Here is a 7,182-nt window from a genome sequence, read left to right on the forward strand (position 1 = left end):
GGTTTTTGTTGAAATCCTTTGTATCTAAAACATGTAATCATTTTTTGGCATAACACATTTTTACCAAATAAACTAAGTATTCACACCAAACATGCATATAACACATAGATCTACATATTTTACTTGTATTCTCCCCCAAAAATCATATGAAAACCGAAAACAAGGGGGTATGAACTCACCTTTGCTTTGATGTTTCGGTTTTGAAGAAGAAATGAAGAACATTTTGGTCCTAGCAAGCTTTCTTGAGTAGATTTCGAACTTAAGAAGTTCTAGGAAGCAAAATCACCAAAAACTTTGCTTAGAAGAGTGATCTAACATGAGAATGGAGTTATAAACTTGGATGTGTAAAGACTTACCAAGAAGTGATGATTATCTTGTGAAAACCTTGTTGAAACACAAGCAATTTTTGAGTTTTTGATGGAAGGAGTAGGATTATCCTTGAGAGTGTTTGAGAGAGGTGAGGTGACTAGTATAGATACATGGGAGGTCTTAGCTTAGATACATGTTGGGCAATATGGAGGTGACACTCCAAAGTCAACCCCCCCTTAATCTCTTCTTTCCCCCTTTTTTTTGTTTTATACATGGGCCGACATTTTGGACCAAGAAGAAATGATGGAATAGTTTGGGCCAATTAACTTTAGCTAGGACATTTGGATCCTAAACATTAGGTTTTTCGGCCCATTGGGCTCTTGGAAGCATTCACGGCCCACATAGAATAAAAGAATGGGCTTATGGCTTACTAAGGTTAAATGGATTAATTATGGCCCAATAAGGCCCATTTGGGTTAGAATGACTCATTCTAGGCCCAAATGGTCCAAAAATGTTTTAGATTTATGAATTGGGTCCAATTAGGTTCCAATTAGGGCTTCTAAGTCCAATAAAGTTGAAGTGGGTGATTATTGGTCCATTAGGCTCAATAAGGAACTCCTAGTCCAATATGGACTTAAACCATGGATCTTAGGGCTTCAGATTCTTTGATGAACATAATTGATGAATCTAACTGAGCATTGAGTGAGATTTACTTAGAGTATATGTTTTACAATAGTTGAATGTTTACACAGGAATAGAATTTCCTAGCTAAAATGCCAGTTGTGACATCAACCCCCCGTTAGAGGGAATTTCGTCCCGAAATTCTTTTCAAAACTAGGATTGTGAAGGAAAGAATAGGTGAGGGTACTTTTGCTTCATCTGGTCTTCAAATTCCCATGTGAATTCCGGTCCACGTTTTGCGCTCCATCGAACCTTCACGATCGGGATGCGACTTTGCTTTGTACGCTTCACCTCCCTATCCATAATGTTGATTGGTTCTCGAAGAACATGAGGTTCTAGTTTATGTCAATCTATTCCAAAGGGACGACAAGGGTTTCATCAGATAGACACTTTTTCAGATTCGAGACGTGGAACACTGGGTGTACGTTGCTGAGCTCGACGGGTAGCTGCAGTTTGTAAGCCACTGGACCAATCCGGGCAAGAATCTCGAACGGTCCAATGTACCGCGGGTTCAATTTTTCTCTTTTCCCAAACCGAATCATTCCCTTCCATGGAGAGACCTTTAATAGCACGCGATCCCTGACTTGAAATTCTAGTGGCTTTCGTCGCTTGTCAGCGTAGCTCTTTTTTCGATCTCGCGATGCTTGAAGTCGAGCTTTGATTCAGACTATCTTCTCGATTGTTTCACGAATGATTTCGGGTCCTGTAAGGGCACTGTCTGGCGATTGCCCTTTTTCTAGTTGAGTGTCACCCACCTCGGCCCAGCATAGGGGCGATCTACATTTACGACCATAGAGAGCCTCGAAGGGAGCAACCTTGATGCTCGTATGGTAACTGTTGTTATAAGAGAATTCGATCAGAGACAAGTGGGCATCCCATGATTTGCCGAAGTCAATCACGTAAGCTCGGAGCATATCCTCGAGGGTCTGGATGGTACGCTCACTCTGACCATCCGTCTGAGGGTGGTAGGTGGTGCTCATATCTAGCTGTGTTCCCATTGCCTTCTGAAGAGATTGCCAGAATCTTGAAGTAAATCTGCTATCTCGATCCGAGATAATAGATACTGGTACTCCATGAAGTCTTACAACCTCCTTGAGATAGACTCGGGTCAACTTTTCCATCTTGTAGGATTCTTTTATTGGCAGGAAATACACGGATTTTGTTAATCTATCGACAATTACCCAGATAGCATCCAATCTGTCTGCTGTCTTTGGCAACTTGGTCACGAAGTCCATAGTAATCCTTTCCCATTTCTACTTGGGTATCACCGGTTGTTGCAATAGTCCCGAGGGCTTTTGGTATTCCACTTTCACCTTGGCACAACTAACACACTTTCCCACGAAAGTAGCTATCTCTGCCTTCATATTAGGCCACCAATATTGCTGCTTGATATCCAAATACATTTTATCTGACCCCAGATGAATAGAATATCGCGTCTTTGTGGGCTTCATGCATGAATTTCTCTCTGAATCCCCCAATTTTGGGAACCCAGATTCTATTCATGAAGTAGTGGGTTCCATCGTCTTTAACTTCGAGCTCCTTCTCCATTCCTCGTAGTGATTCACTAGCGACATTCTTCGACTTCAATGCGTCCAATTGAGCTTTCTTGATCTGTGAGGCTAGATGAGATTGGATGGTGATTGATAGAGTCTTCACACGCCAATTTGAATACTCCTTTCTGCTCAGGGCATCGGCTACCACGTTAGCATTGCCTGGATGATATTTGATCTGACATTCATAATCGTTTAACAGCTCAACCCATCTTCGCTGCCTCATGTTTAGCTCCTTTTGATTTAGAATGTGCTGGAGGCTCTTGTGGTTTGTAAATATGGTGTACTTGGTACCATAGAGGTAGTGCCTCCAAATTTTTAGGGCAAAGACCACCGCCCCCAGTTCTAGATCATGCGTGGTGTAATTTACATCATGCGTTTTCAGTTGTTTGGATGCATAGGCAATTACTTTCTCTCGTTGCATGAGGACACAACCTAAACCCTGATTCAAAGCATCAGAGTAAACTATGAAGTCTTCGGTTCCCTCCGGTAAGGATAGCACTGGAGCACTACAGAGGGCTTGCTTCAAGGTTTGGAAGGAAAACTCTTGCTTTTCGTTCCATTTGAAGGGTACGCCTTTTTGGGTTAACATGGTGAGGGGTTTAGCTATCTTGGAAAAGTTCTGAATGAATCTTCGGTAGTAGCCTGCGAGACCCAAGAATTGGCGAATTTCTGTTGGCGTTGATGGAATTGCCCAGTTTTCGATTGCTTTGATTTTGGAGGGGTCCACATGGATTCCTTCCTGACTGATTACATGGCCCAAGAAGTTCACACTGCGGAGCCAGAATTCACACTTGGAGAGTTTCGCATACAACTTTTCAGCCCGTAGGGTTTCTAAAATTTGTCGAAGGTGTTGGCTATGATCTTCTTCACTTCGAGAGTACATGAGAACATCGTCGATGAAAACGATGAAAAATTTATCAACGAATGGGCGACAGACTCGATTCATGAGGTCCATAAATGCAGCGGGGGCATTTGTTAGACCGAAGGGCATTACGACGAATTCGTAATGATCGTAACGAGTTCGGAAAGCCGTCTTGGGAATGTCCTCATCTCGGACTTTGAGTTGGTGATAACCATATCTCAGATCTATCTTTGAAAAGTAACTAGCTCCTTGAAGCTAGTCAAATAGATCATCAATTCGTGGAAGTGGATACCGGTTTTTGATGGTGGGTTTGTTTAATTCCCTATAGTCGATGCACATCCTGAAGGATCCGTCTTTCTTTTTAACGAAAAGAACCGGAGCTCCCCACGGCGAGAAGTTGGGTCTGATGAATCCTTTATCCAGGAGTTCGCTTAGTTGGCTTGATAATTCTTGCATTTCAGCATGGGCCAACCTATAGGGTGATTTGGCTATTGGAGTGGCTCCAGGCACTAGGTCGATTCGGAATTCGATTTGTCGCTCTGGGGGTATTCCCGGAAGATCTTCTGGAAACACGTCCGGGAAGTCACATGCCACTGCGATGTTGCGAATGCTCGCTTCCTCTTTGGTTTTGTCCACCACGTGAGCAAGGAATGTGTAGTTCTTCTTTTGTAGACTCTTTTGTGCCTTGATACATGAGATAAGGCGAAGGTTTGCGCCAGGTTTATCTCCGTAGATTATTAGGGTTTCGTGATTAGGAAGATGAAGGCGAACGGCCTTCTCGTGACACATAATATCGGCATGATGGGGGCTTAACCAATCCATGCCGATGATCACATCAAAACTCCTAATATTTACAGGCATTAAGTTTATTTGGAGGGTGTAATTGTTTAGTGCTAACGTACATCCTATATAGATATATTCTGTTGTTTCTAATTTCCCATTAGCCATTTCCACCGTAAAGGCTTCGTTGAGCTTCTGGGGTTGTTGATTTAGCAAGTGTTTGAATTTATTACTAACAAAACTTCATTCCGCCCAACTATCAAATAGGATGCATGCATATGAGTTGTTAAGTAGGAACATACCGGTGACAACGGCTGGGTCCTGCACTGCTTCACCCTGACCCATTGTCAGCACTCTCCCTGCTACTCCTGCCCCTTGATTGTTCGCGTTGGGGAAGTTTCACCTGAAATCCCGGTCTTCCCACATCCGTAACAGGTATAGTTGGCTCCAGCATTGGTGTTGTTGTTATTGTTGTTGTTGTTGTTGTTGTTGTTGTTGTTGTTGTTTGTCATCTGGTTCTGTGGGAGCTGAGTCCTACAATACTTTGTTGTATGGCCCTTCCGGTTGCACCTTGTGCAACACATCTCTCTGCACTCTCCATGATGGTGGAAGCTGCATTTGTTACACTTGGGAAGAATTCCTGAATACTGATTTGAACCATTTTGCGTGGATAAGGCTGGAACATGTGGTGTGGTGGTAGCTTGTGTTGCAGCATGGACAGACACTGTTTGTTGCTTCTTAGATGATTCCGAGTTTTGATTTCCCTTTCTCTTGTTGTTACTCCCCTTCTTGTTCTCTTCTTCCTTCTTAACCTCCGTTTCCACTGTCTTGGCACCCTTCTTATTGCGATGATCGTATAGTTTCTTGGCCAGTCTCTTGGCGCTATCAAACGTCTCAGGGTTTGCCGCAATGACATTCCCTTGGATAGGTGCAGTCAATCCCCAGATAAACCTCTCAATCTTTTTCCCTTTTGAGGTGATCATCCCAGGACACAGAAGAGAAAGCTTACTAAACCGGGATATGTATGCGTCGATGTTAGAGTTTTGAACTGTGAGGTTCCACAACTCTTGTTCCATCTTCTGAATCTCACCTCTAGGACAGTATTCCGCTAACAACATCTCCTTCAGCTCCTCCCAGGGCATCGCGTTTGCCACCAGGACTGCATGGCCTCCACATGGCCATTCCACGAACCTAATATTACTGAGGTACACTACCGATCCTGATCATACTAAGAAATGTCTAAAGGTAGTAGAGAAGTCATATCCCAAAATGTTGTGCCAACAACTGGGCCATATCAATCATTTCTCCGATGACCTCATCCCTCTCCTGCTCAGCTTGCACGACTCGCGCCTCCATAGAAAACAGCTGCTGCCGAAGAGTGGCGACCTCTGGTTCTGTAAAACGATCCTCACCAACGAGGTCCGCTGGCGGAGTAGGGTGGTCCTGGTGTGTCTCATCGGTAAGTGGTTTGACTGGGGCTTCATTCGTGTCCCTATCTTCCTCCATGTCCTCACCAGTCCCCTCGAACTCGTAGTCGGCTATATTTATCCCTAATATGACTACATAACTGTCCAGGTTTAATCATAGTGTTTAATTTCCTCCAGAAGCTTTTATTAGATGTTGTTAGATTATTATCCTAGTATGCGCACATAAGTGTGAGATTTTTGTTTTGTTTAGATTTATTTAGTCTCATTTTGTTTATAGTTTCATATCATGTATGGCTAGATATACTAGTTCACTATAAACATTGCTTTAATACCAACCTGTCACACCCCCGAACCAGACGGCGGAAACGTTCGGGGGCTCGTGTGACTAACAATTGAATAATCATCACAATGAATATACATGAATCATAACACGATCATCACCAACATTACATAATACAACTGCCATTGTTTACATCAAGTACATTGTTAAAATACATAAGTTCACATTGTTAAAAGTACGATAAGCGCTGTTACATAAAACAAAACCATATACCCTTGCATATCTTCCAGCTTAACGATTACCTGAGAATACAAGTTATTTTGAAAACGGCCAACATATATAATGTTGGTGAGTTCATAAGTATGTTTGAGTAAAAGTCTTTGTATCTTTCATAAAAACCCAGAAAATCCGATATTTTCTGTAAAATGTCTGAAAATGTTGTGAAAATCAAGTATAAATGCATGTGTGAATTTCATAGTTATAGTTTATAAAAGAGTAGTTTAGTTTCATTGTATTGTGAATAAATGATAAATGTATATGAATAATTTCCCCCAGAAAATCCAATATTTTCTGTTTTATAACAATGTCTAGATTCGTGTATCGTTAAATAAGTTGTTTTATATCGACACAATCGAAGAATTTATCTTCGAAAGTTTACTTTTGGTATTGAATCCCTATATGAGCCGTTATAACCATGCATGATAATGACTAGGTCGCCCGTCTTGGTATTTTTCCAAATGCCGGTCTTGCTAAGGAAGTTGTCGCCCTAGACTGGCCTAGTCTAGCTGTAGCGAATAGCTAAGGCGTGAGGGGGTCACCCCGTGTAGATCTATACACAAACTCCTGCTTTCCTACCAGGAAACTGTGACTATAACTACAGGCTACGATTGTACACTCAGTGGTGCCAACCGACAAGTCTCACTAGATTCACAACCTCATCTTGTACTATGTTTAGTGTTTAGTATATGTGATATGTATTCGAAAGGTACATGATTAAGTATACGAAGTTTGATGATTACGTAAAGGTATCATTTCGGTTTGCTAACACATGAAATTTACATTCCAAGCCCCATTAACATGTAAGTAGGCCACAAAGGCCCAATCACATGTGAAGGGGTAATTTAGGCCCAATAGGCATGTTAATGGGCCACAAAAAGCCCAATAAAAATGTAACCCATAATTCAGGCCCAAATTAACATGTAAGTAGATCACAAAACCCAATAAACATGTCATGGAAAACATTGGGTTCATTTCACACTTAATTGGGCCCTAAGGGCCCAATGGCCAAGA

The sequence above is a fragment of the Lactuca virosa genome, chromosome 5 (assembly GCF_052849685.1).
Source record: "Lactuca virosa cultivar CGN04683 chromosome 5, Lactuca_virosa_CGN04683_v6, whole genome shotgun sequence".
Taxonomy (NCBI): Eukaryota; Viridiplantae; Streptophyta; class Magnoliopsida; order Asterales; family Asteraceae; genus Lactuca; species Lactuca virosa.